The sequence below is a fragment of the Carassius gibelio genome, chromosome A11 (assembly GCF_023724105.1).
Source record: "Carassius gibelio isolate Cgi1373 ecotype wild population from Czech Republic chromosome A11, carGib1.2-hapl.c, whole genome shotgun sequence".
In the NCBI taxonomy this organism is placed as follows: Eukaryota; Metazoa; Chordata; class Actinopteri; order Cypriniformes; family Cyprinidae; genus Carassius; species Carassius gibelio.
The window spans coordinates 19,508,250-19,522,516 of NC_068381.1; the positions used below are offsets into that span (position 1 = coordinate 19,508,250).

The following is a 14,267-nucleotide window of genomic DNA, read 5'->3' on the forward strand; positions in this document are numbered from 1 at the left end:
GACTGAGGCGATATGGGTTCTTTCACAAACATCTTCCATCACACCCTCCCTTTCCTCCAATTCTCCGTCCAAACCCATGTGACTTGATTTCCACGGTGTAACACAGAGGGAAGAATGTACAGACCGCCAATTTACAGTAATAAAAGTGAACAGAGATACTGATTATAATGCTCCAAAATGACAACATAAGCACCAAATCTTCTCGAAGCCATGTTAAAGTAGGTCAAGTTAGGCACTGTGTTCTCCATTCTTCACTCCCTATTAAATGAAATAGGAAGCAGCCTCCTCATTATTTGTATTTATTTATTGATTGATTACAAAAATGTTCTCCAAATTGAGTGTTTGGTTAACTCATAGATTGGTTTTAGTTTAACTAATTAAATGGTTTTGTTAATTTGATCGGTTTAATATTAATTTAAAGTTTACATTTTAAAAATAATTTTAAAAAAGCAACATGAAAACTGTCCTTGTGAATTTGTTTTACTACGCATTTTTAGTTATTCATGTTTTAGTGTGCTGACTAATATGTAACTTAGTTCAAGGTTACTCGTGAATCATAATTATGGAGGTATCATAAATACGAGTTAGAAAATTAGGCATTAATGGTGAACTAACTGACCTCGTTACAAATTGGGTATGAACTGTGTCTCATGAGTCGTGTGAGCCATAAACTTTCAACATGGCAGAAAAGGGATGCATTGCTGTAGTGACTGTTTAGTTTGATTCGTTTTTCACCACATCTACATTGCTTTCTCTTGTCGTATAAATGTATACAGTAATGTACATTTATGCATGTAAAAAATAATTTGATTCATATTCTATGTATTTTACTCAGTAAAGATAGCATTTATTTCCGAATCAGAAATGGACAAGAATGAACCTGAAGTCCTCCAGGAAATCTCTGTTTGCATGTGAAAGCAACATATTCAACCCGGCAGCAAAGCACTTCAGTTCATACAGATAAATCCCAAATATTATTGATTATTGTATTTGTTTCATAGACTTATTTAAAGAAATAAAATTAAAAAATAAAATAAAATAAAAAGAACTCCATGGTTAAAATCTTACTTCACAAGTGTTTTAATTAATTTAATAAACAGTATTATGAACATCCTTATCATTGACAAAAGTCAAAAACCTTTGTTAAAGGACATTTTCATCTGAACTTCAATCTGAAACAGACATAAATTGTGGTCATTGTCTAAAGAAATAAAGAAATATTGCCACATGATGCCTTTTTTGAATCAATGCAGAGGGCAACATTTTCAGTGAATGACTCTTTAAATCTTTTTGTTTGCCACTCAAAGTTATTGTCTGGCTTCTGAATGTTTGTGATATGAGTCACGACGATAAAAGATCCTCTGAAATATCCTAAAAGTAGTCCATGTCAGAGCTTGGCAGGCACAGTCTCCATTCACGTTCATGTGGTAAAGAGTCAATCATTTTGAGATTTATGAATAAAAGAAATGAGTTTGGAATGACATATGGGTAAATAAATAAGGTTGAAAACTAGTCTATTAAGCCATTATATGCTTAAATTATGTGACTATAGTCTATGACTATGAGACTTGCCAGGAAATGCTTAATATGCTCTGGAGGAGACATGACACATGCAGTCAGACATTAGCACAAGCCTTTCATTCATCTCTGCATATCTTGCTGAGGCACATCTGCCATTTTTTGGCAGTCCCACCCATTGGCGGTGGTTCTGAACCCCTCGAGCTGCGGTGCTGAGGAGGTCTTCACTCCCCGTGCTCTCAGGGGCACCGCTGCTTCCTGCGGAGTCTGCCGAGGGGTGATAATGAGAGCCTGTCAGAGGTGGCTTCGCAGTGATCGCTGGGTGCAGAGAGGCCAGGGCTCATTGAGCTCACCGCAGGGGGACCGTCGTCTCTGCTCTGCACTAGACTGTGTGCTCGCTGATGACCCGCTTTCACACAGTCTGCAAGAGGCTTCTCTACTGAAAACAAAGCTGCAGGCTGAGAGTTAAAAAAAAACGAAGCGTGAAAAAGTGTTGGAGAGAGACAAATGGCGATAGAGGAGAGCAGAGTGGAGGAGAGATTTGGATATAACTTAACACTTATTCCAAACTGCATCACACATATGTGCAGTTTACCTATAGTTATCTTTAATTCCAGATCATGTGATGCAAAACATAGAGATGGATGTCAGCATATCATATGATTTATCTATTCCATTTGGGAAAATGAAGAGAAATTTTCAATGCATTTTTGAATTTTTTTTTTTATCATTTTATTTTTTATTTTAAGTATAATACAATAGAAAATAATAAAAAACCTTATTATTACATTTTTTTAATTACATATGCATGCAATTTTAGCACAGAAATAGTGAAAATTATATTTGCAGTGCAAGAACTGGTTTTTGCTGCAACTGCTAGTGCTTTTCCTTTTTTATTTTTTATTAATAATAAAACAAACAACATACACAGGTGAAATTTAAAAGTTTAAATATTATTATGCATTAAAATATATTATACATATGATGGATATTATGTATGTACATCTAAAAATCTGTCTTTTTAATTTAGCGCATAATTCCAGTTCATTCTGGCACATTCATAAATTCATAGAGAAGAAAAACAAACAGATTTTAAATTAAGTGCATCAAAGCCTGAATTTTACAGGGAGCAAGCCATTCTTGATCAGACTTGAAATATATACATGATATACGAGAAGCTAAAGTCAGGTATGGAAAATTTTCTTGCAGTTTGAACAGAGATCGAAGTCATCACTTTGTTGCAAATTGCTACCACTTTTTGTTAGAGTCTTTACAGGATGGCATGTAACTACATTGTAAAAGTGGCATTTAAAGAGGCAGCCAGTCCATTGATCCAATGCTGTCGATCAACGACACAAACTCAAACCAACACTCATCCCAATAACGTCTTCCTGTTTCTCCTTAAGTAAACAGAGATTCTGCTTTCCATATGTCATTAGACCAAAGGTTGAAATTTACAGCTGAGGGGAAAAAAACAACAATGAACATCCAGATACGCATGCAAGGAATGCAAAGCATTTTCTTTATAGTAAAGTAATCATTATCCTCTTCATTAAAAGTACAGCGATCTTGCAAAACGCTTGAGATCTAGCACATGGCTCCGCATTTGCAAATTGCTCCCGCCTACGCAAAGCTGTTGTTTGAAGTCTTAATTAAGAGTGTCTTAATTAGTCTTTGTCTTCTTTTTCTTCTTTCTTTTCTCCGTATCCTCCTGCTGACCAGCTGATGGTTTTTTCCAGGGCAGGGCGTTGTAGGATATGTATGCAGAAATCAAATAGGTGGCCATCCCCGTGTATCCACCTATAATCAAACACAATGGCTGAATCAGCACGAACAGGCAGAAGACATTGACCGAAGCGCTGTCAGGCAAATCCACACGGCCATCCTTGTTTCCCTGAAACACGCCAAAGAAATAGATCAGTGCCACAGCTGGGTAGAAAGCTAGGTCTACCATGGTGCCAACTCTCGAGAGCCGTCTCCCGTATGAATGCGTCGCAGCCAGTGGGGGACGTGATATAATGACGGCACTTCCTTCGACCTTTCATCCGGCAACTGAGGTAAAACATTACCTTCTTGCCGAGATAACATGTGCAGGCATGTTATCAAAGACCGAAGTGCAAGTTCCTCTCCCAACATCAGGAAGCCCCCAGAGAGTGACCTTTACTCTCTAATGGAGTTTGAGAAGGAGCCAGTGCTAGTATTAGCATCAAACACATGAAAGGATACAGCCGAGAGTCCCCAGCTTCCAAAACATGCTTGGATGAGTCTAGCGTACTGTGTTAGGCAGAGATTAGGCCGTAGGAACGGACTGCTTTGAGAAAGTCCTCAACCACCTCTATTCTTCAACGGGGACTGGAAAACAAACTGGTGGGTGGGAAAAAAGATGTAAAAATTGATGTTGGCGGTGGAGATGGAATTTATTCATGAGTGTTTGCCAGCAGTTTGCTCGCAGCTGATGGCCTTTTGAGCTCCTGTGAGCTGATAGATTGTAAGCTTAGACTCCTGTTTAAAAGATGGCACTACAGTAACATGTGATGTCACACAAATTCTGTCTTAGATGCCGAGCGGGATGGGAAGTATAAGCCTGTCTGTATTTGACCCCCTGGACTTTTTCACCCCCGTATTAATCATCTTATCAAGACCTTGCAAGGGTCTTCATTTGGATCTTACCCCTTCAATTCCCTGCATTTAATTGCGCCCAAATAGGCCTATTTCTGGCTCCTTTGACGCAATGTGAGAGAAACACAGTAATTAAAGCCCCAAATCACAGTGAATGGTGCAGTTTGGCTGACATTATGGAAAACATTATTTTTTCCTGTCTTTGTTCTCCGTGGCAGCTTTGCCTTCACATCTGGTGAGTTCACTGGTCCCGCTTACCAGTGCGGTTATCCAGATTCATGTGCCTTCCTCACCCTGGCATTGCCTTCTGATCCCCTAAAGTGTTTTTTGTTGGCACTGGGTGTTAATTAGTATTTGTCACAGGGTCAAAGTTGAATATGGGAATGCACATTGCTGTGGTGTTGAAAGTACCACAAGAGGCTCAATTAGACCTGAAAATCAGAGGCACATCTGTGCATCCTCGTGTCCACCCACTCCCATCCGGATGCCCGCTTGCTTTAGAGTTGCTTTTACAATCATGACTCAGTCGGTAGGGGAAGGGGACGTGAGGGTGGACGTGGTGCCAGTGTGAGTCTGTTTCCATGACCATTGGTCTCCAATGTGGCGCCTGCCTCTTACCCAGGAGCTTAAGACCACTCTACTTAAGTCATCCAAGAAAAAGGGATGAAAACGATTGCTTTTGCTTTAAATAGACTTGCATCCTGAGGGAAAAAGATGTGGCTGCAAGGATTGAGACACTACTCACAGCAACAAATGTAGCATGGCAGAACTTTGTGTGAATTTACTGAATTAGTACATGTATTTGTGTGCACTGGTGTTTCTTGGAAATGGTTATTTGGTTCCAAAAAATGCTGATGCAGTCAGAGTACTGAAAATAATAACAATGTGCACTACCTTCCTTTTAAAAGAAAGGGCATGTTAATTGCATGTTTTTTTTTCTCCGTTAAAAAGAAACAGATTAGCCACATCATTATTATTATAATGCATAAGAGGTTTTTAAACAAGCATTGAACATTGGGCTTTTAGGCAACAGGAAAAAGTCCAAATAATGGCCAGATGTTCTGTTGTTGAGCTGTTATTCAACACGTCTGCTGAAACATACTGAACTTGTTCACTTTGACTCTTGGGAGCTGTCCACACATGGTGGTGCTGAATTGATACACATTCCTACAATTCTAGGTCAGAGCTTTGCATTTTTACACTAAAACAGAGTGAATTCGTAATGAATCTTTTGATGTTTGTTGGAAAAGTGACTTGATGCTTTTGATTACTAATGTAATAGATAGTGCTATTTAATTTCTTATCACCCTGGTGCATTAATCATGAAATAGAGAAGAAGAAGAAGGAGGAGGAGGAGGAGGAGGAGGAGGAGGAGGAGGAAACCTTAGTGTTACTTTTTACTTAAATACATCATTATAACTATTCCAAATCTCTTTCCCCCTCATATTACGATTGTATTTTGGGAGAATTACACATCTGTCCTCTGCAACAGAGAATAGTGGTGAATATTACAGAGGTACCTCACCACTTTCATCAGCACAGAATCAGACTCAATAGAGGAGTGTTTGCATCAGATGGGGAATCTGCAATAGATTAACATACAATGTAAATACTAAATAATGTAGGGAAGAACAATATATCCAAGTGTAAGACAAGGAGAGGGAATATATATATATATATATATATATATATATATATATATATATATATATATATATATATATATATATATATATATATATATATATATATATATATGATCTGGATAGCTCCAACACTAAATTCTGATTGGATGAGCAGACACACACACACACACACACACACACACGAGCTGAATTCTGCGTTAATGTGCCAAGTTGCTATGGAAACATTATAGCAACTATAAGACACATGTTTTAATATAACTATATTTATTTATTTATTTCATTTTTTTTTAGAATGATTTATTTAATTCAGATGTTTTTTCAAAAATATTAATAATAATATGTATTAAATTATTAGGTTTGCCCGAGAACACCCCTTCCCCATGATAAAACGTGTAAAAGCACTTACTCCCATGTCGTGTTGATTTCATATATACATTAAAAGGATATCTTTTGGCAAAACATGATTTTATTCAGTTCAACCCCCATTCAGCTCTATAAGGACATCGCCTGAGTAAGTGGAGGTCGCAGTAGTACGCATGGGCGTGTTGGAGATAGTGGGGCAGGGCTGGAGAGCGCTGGATGCTCTTCACGAGCGCACATGTCGAGCGCTTGATGTGCAGAGGAGATCTTTCTCTCTCTGGTGACCACCCGGATCTCCAGAGCAGGTTTAAGCGACTTTTCCCCGACTTTAACGCCATTCAAGTTTCTTGAGTCGTAGGGCGGCTCTTCATTAATACCCTGGCCTTGTTAACTCCGGGTTGGTCCGAGCGGGACCGTGAAAGCGTCCGTGGGGCCAGGCTGCGCGAGCCGTGGACCTGCCCCGAGCCGCGGGCGCTCATGGAGGGAGACATCATGGACAAACTCGGGGACATGGCTTCGGTCTACGAGTTCGACCCGCTGACGGGGAACATCCCCGCCACCAAAGTGGAGATCACAGTTTCGTGCAGGTAAGAAAAAAAAAAAAAAATCCGGCGTCCGCTGTGACCGCGCGCGGCTGAAGGAAAAAGAAATGCGCGTGCGTTTACGCCTCTGCTAGAATAAAACATCATTCAGAATAGACCAGCCTCGTTCATGATGTAATTTAACCAAGAGAAGTTATTTAAAAACTCATACTTCTGTCGGGAATGGCACTTCAATGATTATAATCTGCAAACGTTGCGTATAATGATAATAGAGCATAAAAAACTCCGTTTGAAACACTGACAGAACACGTTACATGTCTAATCTACTAGAGATTATTTTATTTCATGTATATTTGCACTTGTTTTCAAAGGGATTTTTATGAATTAGGAAGTTTTGGGTATAGTTGCCACTATAGGCAGCCAATGCATGCATGAATAGGAAGTAATGCTGCTTGTTAAAAGTGTTAAAAGTGTTGAACAATTTCTCATTTACTGTAGTGTATGCAGAGAATATGCATAAACCAGTACTGCGCATGCATTCTACATCTTATTTGCCTCTCGTACTCTCACAAACACAAGACTATTATATTAATTTATTTATGCAAACGTTCACAAATTATTGGTAGGAATACGTGTATACGCACGTGTTTTTTGTGTCTAGATGCTAGCAGGTCTGTGGTAAATGAATGCATGCACAATGTGCTCTGTTTGCTCTTCTCTCGAATTCATTAGATATTGTTGAAGAGCAGCTGTATTGAGTAGCTGCACTCATTGATTGATTGCCTGCATGTGTAAACACTCTTTCATAACTGATCTGAATATAGATTCAAACTGCTGGGTGACATCTGCATTACTTACTGTCTTTTGTTCTAATGTTGTGTTGGGTAGTAATGGACTAAACCTATCTGGATTATGTAATCAGACTACAAACATATCAAGTTGGTTCTTTAAATTCGTATTTTACTGATCCTGTTCCTAAATTATAAAAGAGCTGCCTGAGCCAGATGTTGAAATAAGTTTGGTGGACCTAAATTACGATTTTTGAAAGGGGAGCCGACATGATACCAGCAGCTACTTTGAAGACAGAGCCATCTTGTTCCTCATTTGACCAGAAATAACTTTCAGCGAGACGTGGAAAATATCACAGAAATGCAGTCATTGCCTTCAGAGAATTACAAAAATATATCTACTGAACCACAAACTTTCCTAGTTCTGTAGACTAACTGGAATCAAAGGGCAGTTATTTGGGATTATTACACAAATTTTGGATTAAGATTTTTTTTAATTTAATGAAATTTTCATTTTTTTTTCACCAACACCAAATTACATTATCTTGCTATCTTACAATATTAATTTCTGAAGTTTGTAATCAGCTGTATATTATATTTCAGAAGTCAACACTATATCTTACTATAATCACATACAGAGCAGTGAATTTTCCTTTTAGTTCTTGATTTGTAAATCTCATATGAAGATGTTGATTTATCTGATATCAGCTCAACTTTATCAGCCTAATATTCCATCAACATGCAATATAAAAGAAAACTGATCAGTTGTGTAATGGCGACTAATTTAATATCAAATATTTCACTCATTCAGATATTTAGTTTTGTGAGCAAAATGGCGTGCAGGAAGTGGCAGATATTTGTTCATTGGTTGAATACAAGTATAAAGACATTATTAAAAAATAAAATCTGATTTCCATTGTATAAGAGTGATGATACATGAGGCAGATTCCTAAGGGATGATTAATTGCATTTTAAAGTGCCCCATTATGGATTTTCCTTTCATGCAGTGTGTAACAGCTCTAAGTGAATGAAAACATACTGCAAAGTTTTAAATCTGAAAGTGCACCGTATATAAAGTTATTGTCTCTCAAAAGAAAGATTCAACTCTGAATCATTGAAACAATTCATTTTTAAAACAAATCCCAAGAGTTTCATGTTGACGTTCGCATGAAACATTAACATATTTCCGGCCCACTTGTTGGGCTTTTCCCATTTGTCTGAAAGAAAATGCTCAATTATTCTTTGCCACCAAGCAGCAACCTCCCGCTCTCTCTTGTGAAGCCAACAAGGAAGTGACAAACTGTAATTTATCAACTAGCCGCTAGAGGCTGGCTGCAAAATGGAGTCAATCCCATAGACACCCCATGTTAAAATGGCCAACTTTACATCACAAAAAAAAAAAAATCATATTTACAGCCTTGTTCAAAAAAATATTTTGGTCTGTATAGCTAATTCATGACAGCTGTGAGGGGGATGACTTTTTTTTTTAAACCCATCCGTTTAAACTAATTAAGCCTTATAGATCTGCACATTTAAGGGCGTGAAAGGTGGATTGCCACTGCTGACACTGCCGTTGAGTTAGGTGGGGTGGCTTCAGCAACCATCTCCTGCCTTTTTGCCCATTTTCGATTATCAGGGAGAGACATGTGGTGACGTGCTACCAAGATGGCGTCCCACTTTAAGCTTCAAAAATGCCCTTCAGAAAGCTATGGGTGACATCCTTAGACAGTAAAAGAAATGGACACAGCGACCCCATTGGAACTCAATTGAGACAATTGAAGCCCATTTTTAGCGTTTTTTAGCACTTCCGTTTCTGACGCAAACTAAGCTTGATGACATCAGCAACCTGTCTGACAGATGTAAATCTTCTAGTAGCTGTGTGTGCAAACTGCCATCGTTAATCTTGCAGAGACGGCGAGCTTGAGCGGGGAGTTCTTTGGCGTGAGTGAGCAGGAGTAAGTATTCTGATTAATTATTTTGTATAGTATTTTAAACTGTTATTCCAGTGCGCCATATTAATTTAATTACCTGCGAGCTTCTCCTCCTGTCTGTACGGTAATGCGACATAGAGTCGAGTGGTTATGACGCAATCGTTAGCCTATTTTTTACAAAAACTGTTTCTACGGGGCCATAATGTAACATAGAAGGTAACGGAGCCCTTTATACATTGTCGTGTATCTTTAGAAATAAATAATGGACAAACGGAGTCTTTAAACGCCTCAGATGTAAAGTTATTCGCTGTCAAAGTGACGCCAAAATGAATGGGAGTCAATGGGAATGCTAACGCAAGTGAAGTTCTGCTACAAGACGGCGGCACGCGGCCGACTTCAACTTCCGGGTCGACTTCCTTGCCGCCTGGTGACATCACAGACACTGCGTCCATGTTTTTATACAGTATGTTTGCCACTAGGTGTCGCTTTTGGAGAGCAAAAAATTGCGGATTCCCCAGTTACGCTATAAACTAAGCAGCACTGTGCTTACAAACGCTGCTTTATCAGGCATTACAGTCATGATGAAATGAGACCAATCAGATCAATCACCGCAAAATAACGTCACACAAAGTAGGGGTTTGGAAAAATTAATCATTGAGTAAATTGTTTGGGAGTCATTGAGCAAGTAAGGTAAAAATAAATGCATATTATAAGACAATGAAAGTGTTTTTTGACCTCACATGCATATCTACCTGTTGTTGGGGACCAAAACCTAAATATGAACGTTTCATTACCCATAATAAGGGCACTTTAAATGAAAATGAATCTGGATAAGTGCAATTATTTTGTCCCAGCATGATTTGTCTTGATTTGAAGGTACTTGCAGATAAAGGAAGAGCGATGAGTCGTTTGTACACAGTGATTTATAACTGCCTGCACCTGTGGACCATTTATCCTTTTCTTGTCTACTCCAGCATGTCATTTACAAATAGTGGACGATACTGATTTGTAAGACCCTTTGTGGATAAACTGTGTGTGAAAATACCAATGAATAATAAGTGTGAAATCCTTTGGCTAATCTCCAGTACTCTTTTATTATATGAGTCATAGAAAAGCAGCATTTTATTTTCTCTGATAGCCTGGAGTTACAGAATAATGTTATTTCATCTTTTCTGCTATTTTAACATGCCTAATACAGCACATTGTGAAGTAAAGAGGATCTGGGGATTGACATACGTACTGTATATCAGCCTGAACAGGAGAAAGAGGCATCAACATGAAGGTTTCATGAATCAAGAGCTTGATTTACCCTAGAGACCTCGATTGGCATTCCTGTCACATATTGAGCTGAGAGCTGTTGTCATAAAGTGGCATAGAGGAGGATCAGCAGATTAAATCTATAATGGATTTAACCCAGTTTGCATTCACAGGTCCAGTCAAAAGACTACATTTCATCTGACTGGTCGTGTGACGGTTATGCGATTTGTAAGCTAAATAAAAACCCAGTGTGGGAGTTTGGATCACATGGTGGTCTTTCAATTTAACCTCTTTTATTATCAATGAGATGTGTTCTTTCAGTGCATGTGTCACAATGATGACTTTGGACATAATATGGCAGCGGCAAACTGGAGACATTCAACATTCATGCCACATCAAGAATTCATTCGATTACTTCTATAAATGTAAATATTAATGTTCCCCATAATCTAAGAGACACAACCCACCCACTTTCTTCTTATATAACATATTCGAATCTATAATTGGTGGCTGTTTGGCACGAAGAAACACTTTGAGCTCATCATACAATCCATATAGTTGTGTGATCCGAGCGTTGCTTGCTTGTGAAGAGCACTTCATTCCTTAGTTTCTTTACTTACTAGACATGTCCTGGTTTTAATCGCAAGCTTTAAATTATTCAATACCTTTTTTTTTTTTAAATGCTTGAAAGGGATGTGGCACAAAGATCAAACTTGTCTTGATTTGTATTTGTGCTTTCGAGAGACTTTTGAGAGACGAGTGCATTGCTGTGATGTTTTTCAGGTGCACTCTGGGGTGTTGCCCCTCTAGCTTTGTTCTTTTATGATTTCATAAATACTTGCTATTTATGTGCATATAAAATGCACAGTCTGTATTTGGCACCAGAGACCGTACCAGTTTTATTACCCGAGATAAACGCAAAAATACCAGCAATATGGATCACTATGCAAAGAATGCTTCCATATTCTATATGCATTGAGGGAGGTGGGATAGTTAATGGTTAATTGCTTCCAGCAGCCAATCACGAGACAAATACTCGTCAGTGTGAAATGTCAGCATGTATCTGGGGACAGATCTCTCAGAGTCATTTCCCTCTCCTGTCGGCTCTTCAAACTACCCAGATACGGTGATTTACCGTTCTTCTCTGGAGTGTGGAGAAAATAAAAATGATGACCTGTCTTTTGTATGTCATTACTATGATTTTAGAACAATTACCGGGTTCCTCGTTAAAATCCCCTTCAAAATGATAAGGCATCAAAAACCTGTCAGAGAAAGCCCCTCATGATGATTTTTCTCACGGCGGGTGAGATAAGGCTGGGATTACTGTAGCTGGATAAGGCGGAAGCCGGATTACACCACACACAGCTCGAGACTTTTCAAGTGCTATCGACAATGGGAATGTCAAACACCCGGTTTCTTTATCAGGAATAATTGCTGTGTGATTCACAGAGATATGCTTTCATCAAAAGCAACACCAAACTGCTTTATTGGCCTTTACTTGATGTCCATAAAGTTGAACGTATAGTTCCCTCGTTCGTGATCTGCCACGGCTTGATCTCTGAGGCCCAGGTCCACATTTGGCCCAGTTTTTCTAGAGAAGATGTATACAAATATATCTAATAAAATATAATACAATAAAAATATAATTACAATGAATGTAATTCAAAACATCTCCAAATAAGATTGAAAAATGTTAATATTATATTTAATTTAATACGATATTAAAATTATATAATATTATTGTAATATAAAATATAATTTAAAACATCTTTAAAAGATTTTCAAAATATAATATAATATAATATAATATAATATAATATAATATAATATAATATAATATAATATAATATATTTGTGTGCAACCCAATTTTTGTATGCATTAATGCAATAAAATATAATGCAATTGAAATATAACTAATGTTATTCAAATAATAATATATATAATACAATATATATGCATATAATATAATATAATATAATTAAATAACACAATAAATCACATCTACAATAAAAGGCTTTGTTTACATAATATATGTGTGTGTGCTGTGTATATTTACTATCTATATATAGATACACACACATGCATGTATGTATATTATGTAAACAAAAACATTTATTTTGGATGTGGTTAATCATTATAATATAATACATGTGTTTTGTGGTTGTTTATCTAACACAGGGATAAACAGGAATTTGAATAAATTATACCTTACTAATTTAAACATATAAAACATGAAAAAAAAAACTAAAAAACTCATGAAGCAGCTACAATTTCTATAGAGTAGTTTGTGGCTTATCTAGCTAGATTTTTCCAATAGCTTTCCTGCTAATGAGGTGATTTAGCTAATGCTTTATGCAAAATACTTATAGAACATTTATTCCCCCTGGCGATACCTGGGTTAAGTGCCTTGCACCAGAGGTAATGGTTTATGGATCGCATCTTGTGGGTTTGAACCATCAACAATCATCCAGGGTTGGATCCACTACAAGTTATCCATTGAGCACTGATGCTTCATCTCACAGAACCTCATATTATGCAATAGTTTCTGAAAGCTCCTGCCATTTGGTTCAAGGTCCTTTGAGAGTATCCTGAACTTTGGCTTTATTTTCTCCCACATTAAACGGTCTCTCTCCAGTTTGCGTCGCTGGGCAGGTGGGAGCCCCTTCTCTTCGATTTGCACTGCCCTCTGCTAAATACTGAACCGAGTGGGTGGCTTTCAAACTTTTAAGCCTCTCTGCAGATAGTCTGTAAGGAAAAAACTGTCTTTATTTAAAAAAAAAAGAGTGAAGAGAGAGAGTTTGAAGCAAAGAGCACGTCTTTGAGGTGAGGAATGTCGACAGCCTGCCCACATTCGACAGTCACTCCAGTGACAAAAACATATTCAAGAGACAATCCGCCATGAAGATGCCCTCCTTTGAAGCACTGAGGAAAAAAACTCAAACCAACAGAGTAAAAAAGATTTCTTGGAACAGAATTGTTGTTGTCGTCGTCGATAAGGATCACAGAACGATTGGTGTTCAAAGCAGAGGACGGTGACAACCTCGGAAACCCCAGCGGAGATCCAGTCCAGCCTGAGCTGTTATGATCACGAGGAACATTGATTTTTCTGATCTTCAGAGGTCTGACCCTTGTTCCCTGTATTCTAACATGTGCAGACACATGACAATTGTCAATCTTGCCTCAGTCTCTCGCAAATAGCTGTTCGGTATGGCTGACTGGAGCTTTTTATTAGTTTTTCTGATGGACGTGGCAGAGATGCCGTAAATAACTTTATCCAATTGTTCATTTTCTTGGTCATGGTTGCCATGCCGGCGGAGAGCCTGAGTTTTCTTCACTCTGATTTAAAGCAGAAGAGCCTCTCTGTTGTGAATCATTTTAGCGACTCGACTCTACTGAGTATTTACGCATATAAGTGATTTTGGAAAGCATTCTCTCCAAACCCAGATCAAGTTGGGAGCTAAATTCTATTGAAAAAGTTGCGCTGTACTCTAGGTGTGACCTTGCAATGGCTTACTATATTCCATTCAGTTGAAGAAACATTATTGCCTTTTGTAGAGAAAAAGCTCGACCCTATTAGTACTGATTTAAGTTTTTAAATCCTGATT

General features: G+C 38.0%; 1 long non-coding RNA gene across 1 annotated transcript in view; it reads left to right on the forward strand.

Annotated features, from left to right (window-relative positions):
* Positions 1–6,326: 6,326 nt before the first annotated feature.
* Positions 6,327–14,267, forward strand: part of LOC128022605 (uncharacterized) — a 47,108-nt gene continuing 39,167 nt past the window's right edge. Inside the window, exon 1 of the long non-coding RNA XR_008185955.1 lies at positions 6,327–6,730. This is a non-coding gene — a long non-coding RNA (uncharacterized LOC128022605). The remainder of the gene's footprint in view (positions 6,731–14,267) is intronic.